The following is a 20366-nucleotide window of genomic DNA, read 5'->3' on the forward strand; positions in this document are numbered from 1 at the left end:
TTAGTATATATTAATTGTACAAAGTAATATTCATTATTACATCTTTATATATAATATGTATGAAGGGAAATATACTGTTGTTGAAATATGATATAAATGTCAGCTAAATTTAGTTGATTGGTGGTCCTACTCAGTTTGACTATATTTTTGCTGATTTTCTGCCTACTGAATCTGTTAAGAATAGACTTCTTGTCTACAAGAGCTAGTTTCAGGACAGGCTTCAAAGCTACAGAGAAGCCCTGTCTCAAAAAAAAAAAACACACTTAAGAAAAATCTTGAAACACAATGGCAGAATTGTCTACTTTTGAGTCTTGTTTTTTATAAAACATAATTACAATCAATGATTTTTTAAAGATTTACTTTTATTACTTTTAATTATATATTAAATTAATTTTTGTATTTGTGTAGCCATGTGCACATGAAGGCAGGTGCCTGTGGAGTCTGGAGAGGTTGAACATTTCTAGAGCTGATGTTACAAGCAGTTGTGAGCTGCCTGATGTGGGTGCTGGGAACTAAAATTGGGTCCTCTCCAAGAGCAGTGTATGCAGTTAACCACTGAACATCTCTTCAGTCCCCAACTGACTTTTAATTGGGAGTACTTAAACCAATTGATGTTGAAATCACCACTGATGGAGTTGGATTAGTATCTACCACATTTCTTACTATTTCTCCATTCCATTTGTTTCCTTGCTCTTGGTCTCACTTTCCTTCTACTCCATTTCTGCCTTTAGTTAAGCATAATACATGATTCCATTTTGTTGAATTTTTTAGTATATAACCTATTTTTTTCTGCTTTCCTTACTTCTGGAGATATAACCCAGGGTATTGCACTAGCTTCATCCCAGCCTCACAATTAGTGTTTGCTGTTGACATTATAACATCAATTCCTAACTGGTCAAACTCTATTTTCAATGAACACTGTACCATGTCACAAGTACTACAAATATCTTAGAATAATATTTCCAAATTATTCTTTTCAATTTTTATAATACTGCTGTCATTCATTTTGCCTATCTATAAGGTAATCACCTAATACAGTGTTGCTGTTCATCTATTAGAAAAAATGAGAATAGCAATGAAAAAAATCTTTTGTTTTTTAGTGTATGAGAGAATAAGAAATAAATATATCAAAACTGCTTACACTTCACATAAACATGTACCTATTGGTAGAAGCCAGTTAAAGCATTCACACTAATCGATTACTCTGGCTTTGTTTTAAGTCCAAATAATTAGCTCTACCCGTGTATACATTTCAAGGCTCCATTCAATTTTTGTGTTACCTATAGAATTTGACACATAGTAGGTATTCCACACATGGGGAATTTCTCTAAAAGGATTTTCATAATGAGTGGGGTAAATGTTATTATTCGTATGATCTATTCCATGTGTTTGGAAAGAGCAACATGTTTTGGAATGACCAAGAAAGGCTTCATGATGGGAGCTGAAACTGAATATTACCCTGAAGAATGGATAGGATTTATATTGAATCAGAGGAAAATTAAATGGCATTCCAAGTTTTGGGCACAGCACAAACAAAACTGCAGAAACAGAATAAGAAAACACTCTTTCTACTGTTAAAAACAGCTATCCTGGGACATCTTTGTGACTTGAGACCTTAGAAGACATTGACAAAAAATATAGAACTGATTAAATATGGTTATAGAGGGAGTACACTCAGCTTTGAAGATACTAACTAAATAACAATGACTAAAGCAAAACCTTTAATAGTTAAGCTGTACTTTAATAGCACGCCAATAGTTAAGCAGTACTTTAATAGTACACAATAGTTAAGCAGTACTTTAATAGTACACAGTAGTTAAGCAGTACTTTAATAGCACACAATAGTTAAGCAGTACTTTAATAGTACACAATAGTTAAGCAGTACTTTAATAGTACACAGTAGTTAAGCAGTACTTTAATAGCACACAATAGTTAAGCAGTATTTTAATAGCACACAATAGTTAAGCAGTACATTAATAGTACACAATAGTTAAGCAGTACTTTAATAGCACGCCAATAGTTAAGCAGTACTTTAATAGTACACAATAGTTAAGCAGTACTTTAATAACACACAATAGTTAAGCAGTGCTCTCTGCTAGTGCTCAGTATTAGGTCTTAATTTTAAATTCAGGATAATACTTGGAGCATTATATGTACTATGAAATTCAAAATATTCATTACTAGGCCTATAGCACATTAACTATGGAAATTAAACATAGAAAGATCTTGGTTGTTCTTTATTAAGAGGAGAACACAGACTTTAGAGAAATATCTACAGTACATGTTTTGCCTACTTGCTTTATCTTTTTAATCCAAGTAAGTGCAAACACAAAAAGCATTCAATATACCTTCTCTTCAAGTATAAAAAAGACATAATTTCAAAAAAGATTTTTTTATAAGATTTTGAGTCTTTCTATGGGCCCACTTAAAGGCATGTGTGAGGGAACAGGCTAACTGAAGTCCTAAGAGAGAAACCAGCTTCCATCCAGTGAAGCGTGGATCCTGGACACAAATTCATCTCTATCTAACTTTAAAAGACTACATTATTTAAGCAACACCATATTTTCTCTTTCTAAAAAAAATTTATTTATGTACACTGGTGTTTTGCCCCCATGTATATATCTGTATGAGGATGTCTGGTACCTGGGAACTGGAATTACAGACAGTTGTAAGCTGCCATGTGGATGCTGGGAATTGAACCCAGGTCTTCTGGAAGAACAGCCAGTACTCTTAACTGCTGAGCCATCTCTCCAGCCCCAACACCATACTTTCTCAAAAAAAAGTTTAAAAATGGAATGACTTTTAATTGTGTCCCTGGAACTAGATCACTATAAGGAAAGGATATTACAGTTGTAATTCAAACATGGGGTTAAGAAGGTAGATAAACTTGATACTCAACTTCAGAGTCTCATGATCTAATCTAAATGTCTTAAGAACATGCTTTACTGTTGTGTAGAATAGATATGCAAACAGGCATACACTTATATATACACTAAACAACTGGATTTTTGTTTCCCAGAAAAATTACCCACCATGTATCCTTCCTTTGAAATTTTGCTTCAGCTTCTCAAAGTTCTAGAATTTTCTGGGCCAAAATGTTCTCACAGGCTTCCTATTTTGAAACAAGGTACTACTACCTATATCCAGGAATGCTAATCCTACAGAATCCTCTAGACAACATTCAAGTTGTCATGGATTCTCCACTGTAAAATGGCTGTCTGCTGAGTACTCTCGAACATATGAAATGGCCATGTATATCACTATAGTAAATTTGAAACACCACGAAGAAAAGTGGTCCATGTACTTGCAAAACAGATAAAAAATGTCAAGGATTTCTCTGAGTTGCAAAATTGCTCGAGTCTTACAATGTTGTTTTTGTGTAATATTCTTAGTAGTTTCCATTGGGTACTTTTAAAAAATATTGACTATTTACAACAGGGCAAATAGCATGCTGTGGTTGTAAAAGTACGTTTGGTACAACCTCTAAGATTCTCTTCTCATGCCAGCTTCAGCACATGCTGCCATTTCAGAGCTACGGGGATCAAATAAAGGACAATGAAATGGATCTTCTGCTTTAGATAGCTGGGCAGAGATGAAGACAGCTTGAATCGGGCCTGAACTGCTGTCAAAACCAACATCTTGCTTCATCTCCCTTCCCTCCCACCTTCTGAGTTTAGAATCAGTCACCTGGAACTAGAATGACTATCAGAATCAAATTTTTACTCAGGCAACAAGATAGAATTTAAGAATAGTTTCTAAAATGGCAACGAGATTTTGTTATTTGCTTAGCATAATCTAAGTCCAACATTCGTGTTAGACTTCTTCAGAATTGGTTTCACTTCCTTTACTTATTAAGCTACAGAAAAATTTTCTTTCTTTCTTCATCCCTTTCCTTATCACCCTCCATCTATCTCTCTCCCCTCCTTCTCAGATAGACCTACTAAGCTCCTTTTTGTAATTAATTATGCATGAGAGGTTGGAACTACTTCTCCCCTAACAGACAATACATCAGTTTAGAAAAGGCCAATTACAACTTGATAACTTGAGATTCCCCAGATAGCAAAGGGCTGCAAATAATTCTTTCAATTAAAAATACTCGTTCTCCATATATGTTCACCCCCTGTATTTTAACTATCTTTATCCTCTTGCATGAAATCTTGGGATATGATGCAACCTTTGCATCTAAAAGTCTGAAAAACTACTTAGGGTTAACAACCACCACTTGGCTATAAATTAAAGGCAAGTTGGAGTCACAAGTTTCAGGCCTGTGGTGAACACCTTTGAACCAGGGCAAAATGAAAGCAGTTGTCCATAACCAGCAGCCTTTTCCAGTACTGAGCACGATTGAAAGGCTTCCAGGGAAGCCTTTGAACAGGTTTCTTTGAGGAGTCCTCCAAAGCCTTCCCAAAGGGCTATTACTAAGTCTAGATGGGGAGTTCAGTTCTCTGTGTCCAGCTGAAATCCCTCTACTGAATATCAACTTGATATTAGAAAATAGATGAGCTTGACTCTTACCAGCCTTTAAAACTCCTAAGGACTCTGAATTATGTAGTGTGAAACCTATCTAGCAAGGCTTTCAAAGCCAGAGGCATAAGGTCACAGATCTGGGCATCAGAAATAGGGTCTTACTCAATATGTGACTGATTATTTACAACCACTCTGTATATTATGTTAAGAAGAAAAGAGCGAGCCATAAAAGTAGTTTAGCACAATTTGAAACAGTTAATTTACCAAGGGGTCAAAACATTATCTGAAATAAGGAGGAAGTGGGAACAAATTTAAGTCCTAAGTCCTGAACTGCCAGTATGGGACTCATTGTCAATGGAAATACTACATAGTGAATAACAACAACAAACCTTCTTATTGAGCTTACTGTCTATTTTCAGTTTCTTCTAGGAATACAGGCAAATAAGACACATTTGTATGTTCTTAAGAAAGGCTTACATTCCAACAGGATAAACTTGACAAAGAAAACACACTGATGACTGTATTGCTATCTATGTGTTTGTAATGAATGTTTCCCCAGCTAAGTTGTGAAGTCTCTGAGGGTAGTTCTTTTATTTGTTACATAGAGCAAAGATAGTAGACACATAGATATTTTTGGATAGGTCAAGATACTAATAAATGAGAGTATCAAAGATTATCTAATAAAAAATCAGGAAAGGTTCAAAGTTGGAAGCATATTATCTCATTTTTCTTCAATCTGCTCTCTCTACTTAGAGTGAACTTTTCCTGAACATATAGTAAGATTACTACATTAGTTAAATGGTTCTGTATTGCCTCTGGGATAAGAACATAAACTTGTTATGAATGATACCGAGAAAATCTATAATGAGCTCTATGCCTATTTCTCTCCATAGGAGGGATCATACTACTGTAATCATGGTTTATTATCCATACGCATTACAAGTTCCTCGATGGTAAAAATTCCATCCTGTTTGTCTGTATGAAACCAATTCTTAAAACAGTGTATCACAGTTACTACTAAATATGTAGTAGTATCTTCTAATGGCATATTCAATTTTCCTCAGAATCTCTTTCATTTCATTTTGCCTCACAGACCTTGTAAAGATTGTCAAATAATTACATATATTTCTGTATGAATCTATTAAACTCATCTTCCAGTCCTATCTATCTGACACCATAATTTATCTGCATGCATGTCTTCTCACTTAGAAAAATATCATTATGCATTACATAATTCCTGAGTTATTATACACCCTGGACTAAGTTGATACAAATAAGTAGTCTCAGGTATAAATATTGGGTTGAGCAAAGAAAGTAATTTTATAAAGGCAGACTCAGGGTTATAATGGTAATTATTATGAGCTGAGTATAGAGGCAGACTGCTTGGATTTTAATCCTGGATCAGTCACCTGATCAGGAACTATTTTTATCACTTTCTTCATCTTTGATGTGGAGTTAATATTTGTACTTTTTTAGGTTCCATAAAGAGTAAATGAGAAATTTTATATGAAGTATTTAAAACATTGCCATAGTGCACTATAAACACTTTGATGCCAACTAACACTTCCAGTTATCTAATATTTGATTGTGGTAGTGACTGTCAAGTCATTTATTAAATACAGACATCAGCTGTACATGCTTTGTGGCTGCTGCTCAAACCTCAAGAAGTGAACCACAGCATGCTCAGAGATAGAATTGCCTCTAAATTTTATTCTCAGCTCCAAAATAACATATATGGCCAATGATTCAGAGCATTCCAACACCTCAGGTATACCATCTGGTCTTCAAGATTAAGTATATTTTCACTAATTTGGACACACACACAATGTGATATAAAGGATTCCACAAAACTCTTACCCAATAAATTCCTACCTACTGAGTTTTTCTGTTTATTGAGAAAACCAGTCACCAAAGCCTTCTTGACTCAGCAAGAGCTCCAGGGAATGAAAGATGGCAGTAGGGACTGCTCTATACTTTTCACATTTGTTGTTGTCTTAGAATTGTAAATAAAAGTAAACCAGCCCCAGATGTGGGATTCCCCTCTATATGCTGTACATATGTTTTATTATCACTGGAGAAGCTGCTTTGCCTGTGGCAGGGCAGAATAGAGGTAGGTGGGAAAATTAAACTGAATGCTGGGAGAAAGTAGGGGAAGTCAGGGAGATGCCATGTGGGTGCCAAAGGAAACAGATACACCCTAGAATCTTGCTGGTAAATTACAAGCCTTATGGTAATGCACAGAATAATAGAAATGTGTTAATTTAATATGTAAGAGCTAGCTAGAATTATACTTAAGCTATTGGCCAAACAATATCATAATTAATATTGTTTCTGTGTGATTATATGGGTCTGTGTGGCCAGGAAATGAACAAACAATCTCTGCCTACAAGCCTTTTTAAGCTAGTTCAGCTATGACTATGTACCATGAGTTTCCCAAACCTCTTCAGAGGATAGCATAGAGATTTTGACTCAGAATTGAAATAAAAGAATGGGCAGGGGGAGTGGTACTCAAAGAAAATATGTTTAATTTTACACACAAATTCTCAGTGTACAGGGAATCAGAGGTCTTTGTTTATCTTAAAGTCACAGACTCACACAGATGGAAAATTTTTATCAGGTCTCAATGCAAAAGGGAATGTGAAAGGTGGAGCTTCAAGGTAGCGTATGAGTTAAAGGTGACTAAAGGACAAAAGGAATTTGAGTCTTATATTAACTGCTAGTGGACAGACTTCAAAATGGAGAGGACAGGACTATATCAAATACCTTTGTGCCAAAAAATTGATCTGAAGATGAAAGGTCATTTGATTGACTGAGCTCAGATTGCCTCATCTCTATAAGAGAGACCCATTCTAATGACAGATGGAATAGCATTATTTTAGCTTCTATCAATCTGTTAAAGTTGAATTTATGACACTTGCAGAGAGTTCTAAGTGTATTTTTAGTATGTGTGTTTTTCTCTACTGATGTGAGAAATCATGCTGTATATGTGTTACTTTTATTGGTCAATGAATAAAAAAGCTGCTTTGGCCTGTGATAGGGCAGAATAGAGTTAGACAGGGAAAACTAAAATGAATGCTGGGAGAAAGAAGGCAGAGTCAGATAGAAGCCATGTTGCTGCCACAGGAGACAGACTCCTCTGCTAGAGCACACTAGAAATTTGCCAGTAGGCCACAACCTTGTGGTGATGCAGAGATTAATGGAGCTAGGTTAGTTTAGGATATAAGAGCTATCTAGAAATATGCTTAAGCTGTTGGCCAAACAAGATGGCAGATAATATAGTTTCTGTGTGATTATTTCGAGTAAGGGCAGCTGGGAATGAACAAGCAGCCTCTGCCAACACTCTACCCTCCCCCAACACATTTATTTCTGATGTTACTTTTAAAATGAGCTATTTTAGTCACTTCTGTAGATCACACACAATTCCCAATAACTAATTTTAGCCTTTTCATCTGGTTCCAGAAATGAACCAGTGCCCAACAGAGAGTTGCTGTTGCTTTTGGAAAACTGCACTCTCACAAAAGAAAAGTGAAGTGTGCGCCTCTAGTTCACCAGACCAATGGGCCTGTACATAAAGTGAGGACTAGTAGGGACTTTGGGGTGTCTTTAAACACCAAACTTCCCAAGCAGACTCTTAATTCAGAAATATTTCTTTAAAACTCCTGTACTCAAAGCAGATTTAAAATGTCCAGTTCTTTAAGGGATTTTCAAAATGAACTATTAAATAAACTATTTTAATGAGTTAGTTGTCTCTAGCAAAGAACTGATCCACTCATAAAAACATCCAAGTCTTTTTGTGTCCAAGTACACATTCTAGGTCACTTTGGTCTAAAAAAACCATTCTGTTATCAGTTCAATTGATGACTTCATTCAAATACATAATTCAGTTTAATAACAGCTTGATTCTGCCTCATAACTAATTAATTCAATATAATGTCTTAGTTTTATCAATGAGTCAATTAATCCATTAAGGCAGAGATTTAATAAATTGTATTTATTACATTTGATGAATAAATAAAAAGTGCTTAGGACTGGAAGGCATAGAGTTATTGAAAGATTTTGACAAATGAAATAATAAATTACTTTCCTTGTATATCTAACTGGTGAGGGAGGTCCTTCTGTCTATGTGTTGCTTTTATTGGTTAATGGATAAAAAAACTGGCTTGGCCTATAGCAAGGTAGAAAGAAGGCAGAGTCAGAGAGAAGCCATGTAGCCCCACTGGAGACATGCCGAAACTTTACCCAGTAAGCCACAGCCACGTGGTAACACAGATTAATAGAAACGGGTTAAATTAATATGAAAGAATTAGCCAATAAGAAGCTAGAGCTAATAGATCAAGCAGTGATTTAAATAATATAATTTCTGTGTGATTATTTCAGTTTCTGGGCAGCCACGAAACAAACAAGCGGTCTCCTCCTATATCTAAACATATATGCACACACTGTGGGTGCTTTTGAGATGTGGCACTGTCCTCTTGCCTTGTCTTACAAGTGTTAAGATTTCAGGCATATGCCACCACACTTGGCTTCCTTGCATGTATTAGTTGTGCCAAGTTAAAAAAAAAACTCATAGAAACCTTAAAGAACAATTTGTAAGAAAATAAAGTTTCCAACAATGGCTATTCATTAACAAAAATTATGAGTTCAAAATAGCCAGTGGGGATGTTTTTAGTTGTATCTCTTATACTTTGAAATATTACAGTTTTTTAGTTCCACTACAAGAATGATTTTTCAATTTTTATCTTTAACAAACCATTCTATAAGTGACTCTCAACATCGTCAGAGCATCAAAGAGTATTTAATAAGAAAGATTCCACATAGGGATATGGGACCCAAATTTCCACAGGGTAAAGTACATATACAAATATACTGTCTGCAGATATACTGTATAAGCAGACATGCAAAATTACACTAAAATATTAAATTTAGAATGTGCCTAATCATTAACCTGTAGGCTTCTACTTCAAAGGAGAATATACCTCATTAGTATATATCCATGTCATACCAAGGCAGTCTCCAACTCTCTTTGAATTAATTACAGAAGATATTATGAAGTTGGAAACAAAGCAAATGTTCTTACACCTCCATTTTCCCTTCATCTCACCACATGAAGACCACAGAGCCACATGCTAAATATACGGAAACATTGTAAATTCTCTACGATGCATTCTTCTCTGTTTCTGACCTCACGTCCATTTCCAATGTATTACAATTAAGATTTCTGTGTTAAAATGCCTCACTTAAGGCCTTAATTTCTCAGCCTATATGACCACCAAAATGTTCTTTAGTAATGGCAAAAAAACTTTTAGAATTATAAATTCTTTTAGAATGACTGAAGAAGAAAATGTTATGTCCTTCAAGATGACAAAACAATGTGGACATTTTCTTTTTTTTTTAAGAATGTGGACTTTTTCCTGAATATTATCTTCTTATTCTAAATCATAATAATAGGAGGAAGCAGGAAAATGAATAATTAAATATTTATTAAGCTCACCGAGAGGAAAAACTGTGTATTTTCACCAGGAGGCCTCCAACACCAGAATGTCTGGTATACAATTTATTTTGAAAATAAATGGATTAATTACTACAAGACACATAAGTCATCAGCAAACATGATGAAGGAATGTCTCAAAGAATTCACAACATAGCAATTCAAACAAGTACTTTAGTTGGATATAAAATAAGTGCTAGAATCGAATAGAGACAGAGGACTGTGAGAGTGGAAGGACAGAAGTTCATTTTGGCTGGGGATATTTTAGAAAGTCCCCTGAAAAAGGCAATACTTATGCATCAGTTCCAATTTTATACACCTATTTTGTGCCAGGAACTTTCTGACCTGACTACTTTTACCCAACCGTTTTGATGTGGCTTAAGATAAATAAACCATCATCCTTTCGTCCGTGGTATAAATTACCACGTAATGTGTAAAACAGATGTCCTTCCCCCTTTGCTGAGCCTTGCCCCAATGCTAGCCTTTACCAGAAGGTGAAGAGCAGGGTACATGCAGAGTAGAGTTGACATATTTATACTTTCCATTTTACAAAGAATGGTGGCCTGGCCTCCTTTACTCATCGTTATAGTCCAACAGTTCTACTCAGTAAATTATATTCTCATTCCCTAAGAATTTACACATATCTGGATCTATATACTTCAAATTGTCTTTTTTTCCCCCTAAAATTCAATGACACCAAAGGGAGATGATGTTGACCAACACTGTGTTCTTTTCTTAGACTCAAAGTATACAGGAAATCTCCAGTTGGATTTCTAATTGCAATTTTACACATAATATTATAACATTCCTTTAACTGGGGGACTTTCAAAAGTATGATTGACACAACCTAGAAGTCAGCTTGTAAATGTATGTCCCTCGGTGGTACCGTGCTTACACTTGCAAAACCCTGGGTTTGATCTGCATCAGAGAGGTGTAAAGAGAAAGGGAAGGAGGGAGGTGGGAAATAAGTTAACCTAGCTGATATATAATTTTTAATTTTGTTTTTTCTAACTATAAAGGTAATGTGCTTGATATTTTTAAAAGCAAGAACTTAACACGGAAGAGGGACTGGTGAGAGGTTCTCAGAAAAGTGGTTGTCATGCAAGCATGAGGACCTGCGTTCATATCTACAACATCAATATAAAAAGCTGGGCATGTCCATGTACCTGTTATCCCTAGTTCTGAGGAGGCAGAGACAATCAGATCCCTGGAACTCCTAGCTGAATTGGTGAGCTCCAGGTTCAGTGAGAGACATTATCTCAACAAGTAAGGTGGAGGGCTAGGGAGATAGCTCAGTGGATAATGTGCTTGACACAAGCACGGGGACCCGCGTTCAAAACCCCAGAACCTACATAAAAGCTGGACATGTGTGACTACCTGTAATCACAGCACTGCTACCAAGAGAAAGGGGTGGAGAAATGGGAATCCTTGGCTGCTAGCAGGCCAACAAACTGGACATGTACAGTAGGGAACAACAGAGACCTTGTCTTAAATCAGAAGGCAAGAAATGGCCTACAAGAGTGTCCTCTGACTTCCACACATGTGGTATGGCACATGTACAACCACAGTCACAGACAAGCAGTCACACAGACACATGGCACACCTAAAAAATACAAGGGTTTGAAGAAATCACCTGCTGACTTCTATCCTCCTCACTCTCTCACACACACACGTGCATACTTACACAAGCACACACACACACACACTTGTGGGTTTCTTCATAATAACATATCAAAAATTTCCTGCTTTAGAAGTTTTAGTACTGGTCATGGAGTCCAGAGCCTTGCCCATGGTAGACAACAACTCTGTCACTGAGCCATAATTCCAGCCTCCAGTACTGATCTGGAAAATATGAGGGTCCAGAATAAAAGATGCTCATTAGCTAGTGCTGAGAGCTCTACCAGAGTAATGAAAACCGTGTCATCAAATGGGTTGCCATTATGACCAATAGCTGTCTAAAGATGTACCAATTTCATGAAATGGAGTCATAAGGAAACGTTTTGGTACCCCATGGAAGTGAGAAATAATAATAAAGGAAGAACTGAATAAAGATACACAAATAAAAGTTGTAAACCTGTATGCATGTTTATATTTGTCTAAACTTTGTTCTATGTTACATACTACAATAGATAAGAAAAATGACCTGTTTATGTTTTCATTTTATCTGAAAGGTAATATGCTGAGTGATCTATGTCCTGACCATGTCTAGATAGTGTGTCAAAAGGTTCTGACCATTTCCCGGTCTCCCAACAACTGCATACCAGAAAAACTAAACAGGGGCAAAGCCTGTGAACATAAATGCCTGTACAAGTGGTCCGTATCCTTAGAGAATCTGCTTAACGCCAAGGATTCAAAGAAAAACTAAATATGAATATACACAACTTTTGTCTGTAATTTCTGGAGGTTCACAGGCTTGAAGTTAAGGACTCCTGTCTTGGTTTTTTTCTTGTCTAAGCATACAGCAGTCTTAGCTGGTAATTAGCAGCATCACCTTCCAGAAACAGGTTCCATACTCACTCTTGCTCTTTGCCTCAGATGTTATGCTAATGGAGTGTGGATAGTGGCTTAACTCAACTTGACTTGGGGTCCTTGGGAAACCGGCACATTGCCACAACTGTTAGCCCTGTCTTGGAAGCTAATGTGCCATCTCGTGTATAACAATAACACAGTAAAAATAACAGAACAGAAATTCTCTAAACCATTTAAAAAAAAAAAACTTAGCAAATTGACAGGCATGCAAAAACCCGACTGGAGGTGTAATTTTTTTCGCCTTCTTTCTACGTTAACTTTTCTTCCTGATTTCAATTAGCCAAACTTGAATGGAGACATTACAGACAGTTCAACCCCACCTCAGAGCTGTGCAGACAGCTCTTGTTGCCAAGCTGTCTATCACCAAGACAACTGGGCCAATGTGCTTTGCTCTGGGTAAATAGCTCATCAGGGCCAGTTGCAGAAGGAGCCATTTTACAATGACCTCCCATTGGATCAAAACCCTTCTACTTGGCGATCTAAAATATGTTTTGAAAGCACATGGGGTTATAAATAAATAATCATTAATATTTCCACAAAATTCTTTACACTGATGAAAGGTGGCTTCGTTCCAGAGGTCGTTTATTTGCAAGTTAATTTGAGGAATCTAGTAAGTGCAGAGTTCCTCTGTTTGTGAGTCATTGTTATTTTTTTTCCTTTGCATTAATCATAAGTTTCTTCCAACACTGTCTTGTCAACCACAAACTCCCCTGAAGTCATCAGTAATATAGCAATCTTGCTGTCTCTGGCCTCTTCTCTTGAAAACATTTGGAATTAAAGGCTATGATAAACTGTGAGGTGGTTGGCATTCTTGCCTCAGATGAAGCAGTCAGCTGGGGCTCATGCTTAGACACAGTGCCATTTAGCAAAAACATATTTTTGATAAGTTCAGCACATATAAATGAGTCAGAAAGAGAAAAACTCAGCAGATTCAAAAAGAGAGTTGATTTTTAGTTGTTGTTGTTTTAATTTGGCATACAAGTTCTGAGTTTGGGGTCCTTAGGGATCTAGCAGAGGTGGTAGACCATTGTTCTCCCATCCAGCCTCCATCAGCACTGATCCCCCCTCAGCAGCTTTGTGAGCAGCCCCTCACAGCTTTATTGTTCTCTGATCGCCTTGGTGGCAGGTGTTTGCTAATCAAAGGCTTAAGAAGGTGTAGGCTTTAGGAGTCAGCTCTGACTGGAAGGAAAACTTTCCATTCAGCCTTGGGCAACAATATTGGAAGGTTTTTTTTTTTTAAATGTTATAATCAACTCTGTGCCAAGTGGGGCCCAAGCTCCCCCTACACAGCCCCAGGAATCCAAAGAAAGAAGTGTTTTCAATTCTCTTCAGAATGTCTGATCTCCCACACTGCAGACCAAATAAAAACAGTCTGGGCCAATTGTGCCTCCTCCTACCCCCATCTATTGTGGAATCCGCCTGGGAGAAACTCAGGAAAGTTGGCCTTGGGCCAGCACTGGCCTTCCATGGCAGCAGAAAATTTCCCTCACCTTCCCTCCATCAACTGTTTTTGGAAAATGAAGGACGAGCCCCCATCTCAGATATCCCATGGGAAGGGACAACTAGGCGAGACAAAGTAGAGCCTAAAATGATTTAACTGGAATAGAACAACCTGACAAGTTCGAAGGCCCGAGTTGGCATCTCCTGTTTACTTACTGCTTTTTGTTACCATTGCTCCTAGCAACTGGACACTATGAGAAAGAATGCCCAGTTGCTTGGGAGTTGAACTGGCCACAGAGTGACACTCAGCGCCTCGGCTTACTTCCCAACCACAGATTCACACTACTTATTCCATAGACCAGCACTTGCTTCTGTTCTCCACTGGCTAGCAGTGTGACTCAGCTACACGTGGACTTTCACTTTGGTTCTCCCATCATAGTAACTCGAGGTCACTACTAATGACCTCTGCCACTCAAGCAGTTCAAGTCACTTCTGGAGTCCTGAGTTGTGAAAATATCTAAGTGGGGTGACACCCCTAAGTTACTACCTACCCAACTCCCAACCCTCACCAACCTTGACATTCCTTGGCCACAGGTCCCTCAGGCCATGTTTCTTAGGGGCCTCGAAGTCCTGAGAAGTTTGAGTGGGTCCTGCAGCACCAAGTCCATTATAAAACCCAGGTGGCCATGTTCAAAGCAAGAATAACTTAAAACTCTAGGTTTTCTGGCCAGATACCAGCTTATACACTAATAAAGTTCATAGCAGATTTTTCCCAAAGAATTTTACCAAGCCAACCTTTCTTTCAAGGTGGGTGAGAAATACCTAGGAGGACATGGCTCAGGACTGCCAGGGTTTTCAGATAAGAGCTAGAGCAGATAGAGATAAAGACTTGGATAAAGCACAGATAATAGAATGGAAAGTCTGGAAAACCAAAACCTTCTCAAGACCTCAATAAACAGAAAATAAAAGGGCTAATCCTACAATTGCAGGTGCATCAGAGTATATCAGGGAAGAGAGGGAAGAAAGAACCCATATGACCCTCTTTCATTCTTAAGATAGAATGGCCCCTACCTAAAGTGGTTGGGGGAGGGCTGTGAGGGAGAATATAGTGGAATTTTAAGCAGTATAATGCTTTGTAGAAATACAGGCTATTTCCATTTTCAAAATATTCTAGTCTGGATTTATTAAAATAAAACTAAATAAAAAAAGAACAAGACTAAACTCAAACTTACGTTTTTGTGTTCATGACATTAAATAAACAGATTTTAGTGAATTCTCCCCCTTTTAACTTGTTGGTTGGTATTGTATAGATGCAGCCAGCATCTAATATGCTTTCAATTGTGTCTTCAGCCCTCAAGACCCTGGGGGTCTGAAATCTCAGCCAACTTTGCAATTTAATCCAAAACCCAAGGCAGTTCAGATTCCAAGTAACCTGTTACCCTCTGCTAGCAAAACATCACTGGTGGTTTGAAAAAGGCCATTTTTAATAACCCCTTTTCAGTTTCCTGGCAGGCCCCCAGCTTTACTTCAAAGTTGATTTTCCCCAGTGAGAGTACAGCTGGAAGAATCCAGAAGTGCACTGTGCCATGCTTCCACTACCCTGGACTTCGAAGGCCCAGCTCTAGGACAGTGAAGAGGGCTGGAATTGGAAGGCAGACAGGGGGCTGGGCAAGCTGTGGCTCATAAGGAAGTTTCCTCTGCTAGGGCCTTCCCAAAGACAAAACAGCCCATCACCCATTACAGTAAACAACCACAGAACTGAATCCAAATTGAATTTTGGGATTGTATCACTTTGGCTTATTTTTAAATTTGATAATAAAAAAGAAACAACTGTAATTTGGGTTGCCTCTTAAGTAGTTTGGGATTTTTTTCTTATTGTTTTCTCTCAGTGGCCCATTATTTAGATGTCATACAATAAGATGCCAAGCAAACAATCTGAAGAGACACTGGAGGCAGGGAAGAGGTAAGAAAGCAGAATTTCATTTGGGCCAGCAAATGAAGACAACTGCAGACTGAGATAGCCTTAAACTCCAAGACAGTAGCCTTGCAGGCCTGAATTTTCTCTTATGTTTCTTGCCCAGGACTAGTGAAGTTGGGGTTGCCAGTAAAATGACCACTTAGCTCAAAATGTCTCATTTCAACTCCAAGTCTTCTTAAAACAGCAGAGAAGGACTGGGGCCAGAAAGTGCTTTCTAGTGCAAACACTGGTGCACTTTTACAAGGCAGGTAAAGCCTGAAATTATGTTGCTAATTAATTTTATATTTCCTCCAGCTACCTAGAACCAACTGTAGCTCAACATTCCTCAATTGGGATTTTGCCAAGAATTCAGATAATGCCATTTATGGATCATGCCAACAGTTGAGGTCATGCTTTCTGTCTAAAGGGGAAAAAGAAATAGGGAGGAATTCGTGGAAAGTACATATCGGGGGGGGGGGGGCAAAAGGGAGAGAGAAAAGAGACGAGAGGTAAAAATCTCTCTATAGCAACCAAGCCCAAATAGACACACAGAGGAGACAAGGCCCAGGAGGAATTTGTACAACTTGGTGGTGGACATGAAGCAAAACAGTCTAAAGCAGCATTCACAGGGAAAGTTCAAGAAATAGTGAGGTGGAGTCACAGAAGTAACCCCTCCAAAATTGTGAAGGACATTGAAAAGCCTGGTGCTTTGCATCATGGCTGCTCGCAAACACTCTGCTTCATGCACACCAGGAATGTGAACTGCCTGCCACCTGGTTCAGGGTCTGGGAATTAGAATTGAGGCTTTGTTTCTAGCGGGAATTTAGGGATATGAGGACTAGAGCGAAGCTCTAGGATCAGGCTAGCCTGAGCTTCCGGCTGGATTACACTTTGGATAGCACTCAGTCTAATCATCCCTATTGTAGAGATGAGAAAAGTGAGGCCCCAAATGGAAAAATAGCATAGCCAAATGTTGCTGTTAGCCACAGAGAAAAGGCTGGCACCCAGCTCCCAGCTGTTCATATTGAATATTCCATTGTTCCAAAAGAAAATGAGAAAGGCAAGACTATGCCAGATTATTTCCTAAAGTTATAAGTTAAAATTCTAATATTATACCATCTCTATTTTTAAATGTCAAAATACCTTTTTGGGAAACAATGACTCCAAAAGTAACCATTTGTTTTAGAATGTCTTCTATGTTTTATAGTACAACCAGCAAAAATAATAAATTGAAGTTCCACGGGACACGTCAGTTTCTAGGGGCAAATATTTGGCATGGAATAACGGTAGTCTAGTCTGGTCTCCGGCCATGTATCACCAGTCAATCCAAATCAAGTGAACCTAAGCCTGGAAACCATTGGAGAGGCCACTGAAGTGTTATGCAGGGAACAGTGAGTTTGAAAGAGGATGGCTTGGCTGGGATGTGGATGGAGGGTGAGCTAGGAAAAGGAAGACTGGAGAACCAAGCTGCCTTGGGTTCAAACTCTCAGCAAATTTTGTTTTCTTTACTGTTACTTGGACAACTTCTAATTACCATTATGCCCTGCTTTAATTTAATATTTTTGCTATTATATAGTCATATTTTTGATTTTCATCTGTTTTTAAATTTTTCTCATAAGGAAAAAAGTCATAACATTCATTTTCTGTGTAGTGTGCTCCTTGTATAGAAATTTAGAGAGGTTTTGTGACTTGCCCTAAATTACCTGGTTCCTACATGTTCCGCTTCATTCTAGATCTGTTAGTTCTTCCTTTAGTCTACCTGTCTATTCTAGTTTTGTTAACTTAGAGCCTCTCGGTATGACCCATCAGCTGGAATACAGCATTATAACACGTACTCTCAGCTCTCCCACCCCCAAATGCTCAGAAGCACCACTCTGTATGCCAGAGCCAAGAAGCACCAGGTTTTAGGTCCCAAAAAATTTACAGACATTCTGGGGGTGTAAAGATTTTTGCCTCCTGACCACTCACTAATGTGACCTGTGGGAAATGTGTGCCCCAGTGTCCCATCACAGCAGCTACACTATTGCTATTGCTTCTGGCCAGATAAAGGCCAGAGCAGGAACTCTGCATGTCAAAATGCACACCCGATGTGATGATCACCATCAAATTCTCATGACCCTCACTGGGATGACTCGACTAAACAATCATGTTAGAAATATACTTCCTCCCAGACCACACCATGCACTACCCAGTTAAGTGTCAGTCTGCTCATGAAAAATGATTTAACCATTAATCTTAAGCAAGATTAATTTTAAAGAGAGAAAATAACACTGACAAAACAACCACAATATTTCAGATCCAAAACTGAATGTGTTTGAGATCCCTACTTGGAACTGTGGTTGTTTGGAATTGTTTCTAGTTGGGATTCTGGTTGTTTGTGATGACTCCTATACATATGCTCCTTCACATGGGGGAGGAATCACATTTTCTAAGTGAATAGGAAAGATGCCCTCTGGCTCTTGATGAGTTTGGTGATTAGCAAGTTCCAGAACCCTGACTCAGCAAAAGTGGTCACTTAGCTGTGGCTAGGATGGATCTTGCGTCATTCAGAATAAATAACTTCTGAAAGAAGTTGAATTAATATCTAATCTCTGGGCAGGCAGGAGCCCAGTACAGATCATAGATCCGGCCCATCAACAAATGTTCATCTCTCAGATCCTGGTAAAATAAAACAGGACTCATGGGCTTTGGGTAAAACAGTCAGCTTCCCAGACTCACATGGGAAAAAGTTAATATGGTGGTAATGAGCCACTTAAATGCCTGTCTGCCTATGTTACAATAACATGCCCTTTTCATTCCTTCCAACAGCTCCCAGAGGGCACTGTGGACAGCCATGATTTCTGGGTATTTTGTTCCCACTCCACAAGCCTACCAAAAGCAAAGCACTTCCTACTCTCCTGATGGTTTTTTAACATGCTGAGTGACCTCCCCATCCTTTTTCCCTTTTATTATCTATTTGTCATGAGTTTTCTTTCTTTTATGTCTTTTACATTTTTTCTCTTTATCCTTTCAATGTTTAGGACTTATTTTTCATCAACATTGCTCCTGGGGTTATTTTTCCTTTCTCTCTACTCTATTCTTTTTTTTCTCTTCATGTCATATTTTTAGTAATTTCTTTTTCTGTTTAGTAGAACTTCCTTTTACTATGTTTTTGTTGGGTTTTGCTTTATTGTTTTTATGGATTTTTATGTTTGTTTCTTCTTTTTTCACTTTTAAAAATGGAGTTTGGCTTAATATTCTTTTGCCGTGCTTTTTTTTTCCTTCTCTTGGGTCTTAACTGATGTGTTTTTCCCTTTTGCTTTTAAGGAGGTTTGTTAGGAGGGTACAAGGTGTTTTTAGATATTTTGGGGGAGGTAGAAATTTTTTCTTTTACAATTTTCCTTTATCTATGTTGTTTTCTTTAATTAAAAACTTGTCTCTCAGCCATCTGTGGTGATACACCCTGACAATCTTGGCACTTAGGAGGAAGTAGAGGCAGGGGGATTATGAGCTCAAGACTAGCCTGAGTTACACAGCAACATCATCCTGTCTCAAAAAAAGAGAGTTTCATTTTCTTCTCCTCCTCTACCATTATATCATGTGCTCTCCTTTGTCTTTGAACTTGAAACAGCATCTTTATTTTAGCACTGTTTTAGAGTCGCAGAGATGTTATAAAGACGGCACAGAGGTTTCAACATCCTCAACAATGAGCATTCTCTGCTACTGTCTCTCACTCATGGTATATAATTTTTATGCATTTTATTGTCTATTACATTTTAACTAAAGCTATTCAAATGTCCTTAGTTTCTGCCCAATGTCCTTTTTCTACGCCTGTATCCCATCCAGGATCCCACACGACATTTACTTGTCACATATCTTTAGACTCTTCTTGCTTGGACAGTTTCTCTGACTTTTCATCTTTTTGGATTATAGTGATAGGTTCTGAGGCATAGTGGGCAGGCGCTTTACAAAATGTACCTCAGTTGTGACACAGTGATGCTAACCTTAGTCTTGTGCTTTTTGTTTCTCCACTGTGAATTGACTTTCTCCTTTACTCTGACTGCATTTTTTTTTTTAAATCAAATCCTTGTTTGGGATGGAAAGAAATAAGCTCCACCTTCTGGAAGATGGCCAGTGTCACATTATTTTGCTCTGGTTCTTTCAGATTGTCTTTGTATCCCCTTGTCATGTCATGACCCTTGCATATAGTTTTTCACTCATTTAACTTTCTAAGTGATTTTATTTGTCTTTGACACTTGTTTGCTTCATTTTAATTTCAATTTGCTTTCCTCTATCTCCCCTCCCCATCCTTTTTTCTTCTTTACCTTTTAATGCTCTCCCCTGTTTTTTATACCATTTACATTTCATTTATTGAAAAATAATTGTCTACATTTCTATGTCTATTAATCTCTTTTTTTACATAACATTTTCTTGATTAAATTAATATACACTACATAGCTAATGTATTTTACATAGCTAGAAGAACAATACAAAGGTGCAAAGGGG

The 20366-nt window shown here is 37.8% G+C and overlaps 1 long non-coding RNA gene across 2 annotated transcripts in view; it reads right to left on the bottom strand.

Moving 5' to 3' along the window:
- LOC130867281 (uncharacterized) overlaps positions 1-20366 on the bottom strand; it is a 99582-nt gene that overhangs the window by 62414 nt on the left and 16802 nt on the right. The gene's annotated exons all lie outside the window — the stretch shown is intronic.

The sequence above is a fragment of the Chionomys nivalis genome, chromosome X, assembly GCF_950005125.1.
Source record: "Chionomys nivalis chromosome X, mChiNiv1.1, whole genome shotgun sequence".
Lineage (NCBI taxonomy): Eukaryota > Metazoa > Chordata > Mammalia > Rodentia > Cricetidae > Chionomys > Chionomys nivalis.